A 1,042-nucleotide genomic window follows, 5' to 3' on the forward strand; every position below is an offset into this window, starting at 1 on the left:
GAGGCGGGGGTGGAGATGGGGCTGATGGAGTAGCTGAGTCCCGCTGTGAAGCCCGTCCTTGATGCCATTGCAGGGGACATGCCCGTAGGGATGCGGGGGACCGACGGGATGGCACAGTGATGGGCGTGCGCGGAACAGGTGGGACCGGTGCACACACTGCCACGCTCTGGCTTTGCAAACTCCTTCCCATCACTACAATAAGAGGCCTCCTCTATTCTGTCTTGCTGTCAGCTGGTTTTTTTTTTTCTTTGTTTCTATAGAAAATCCCAATTCCCCCAAATAATCCAGCTGAGAGTAAGGAAAAAAAAAAAAAGAAATACAAACGTGTCATTGCATTCTCTTCCCGTCCCCATCCCTCTCTCACGCACAGGGCTTGAAAGCACACTGAAAGGTATTCAGTGTGCACACTGCCAATTGTCACATCTTTCAATGACAGATTTTAAATGAATGTTATTTTGCAAGGGAGAGAGAAGGGGAAAAAAAAAAGAAAAAAAAAAAAGCCCACACTGCTCATCCAAGAGCTGACAAGTCCTAACGGGCCTCATTTTCCAGAGACAAAAATAACTATTTTCAAAATTCACAGCAGGGCCTTCGCCTACACACGCTGCACCAAGAGAAACCTGTGGGGAGAAATGTAAAACACATTGTGTAAATGGAAATGCACCATGCATCCAAAATGCTTTTAAAGCTATTTACCCTCTTTCATCCTCGCCAGCTCTTCTCCGAGCACACGTACGCACGCTCACACCCCGCTGAAGGCGCGGGGGCTCGGCGCTTTGCTGGCTGCCCCGGCTCCCGAGCTGCCTGGCCCCCGGCAATCACATGGGCTGGCTCCCCACGGCAGGCGGATGATGGGGAGGTGTTCCCCCCCCCGCGCATGCTGCTGGGAGAGCGGTGCCCATCTGCGGCGAGGGGACGCAGTGCAGCACTGGCAGGCAGGAGTTGTCCCCGTCCCCCCTACGACTTCAAAGTCCTGCAGCTACAGAGCAGCACACAGCCTCTCAGAGATCTTCTTGAGATCTTCCTTCTGCCCCAGGTTCAG

The sequence above is a fragment of the Fulmarus glacialis genome, unplaced genomic scaffold, assembly GCF_000690835.1.
Source record: "Fulmarus glacialis isolate BGI_N327 unplaced genomic scaffold, ASM69083v1 scaffold17873, whole genome shotgun sequence".
NCBI classification, from domain to species: domain Eukaryota; kingdom Metazoa; phylum Chordata; class Aves; order Procellariiformes; family Procellariidae; genus Fulmarus; species Fulmarus glacialis.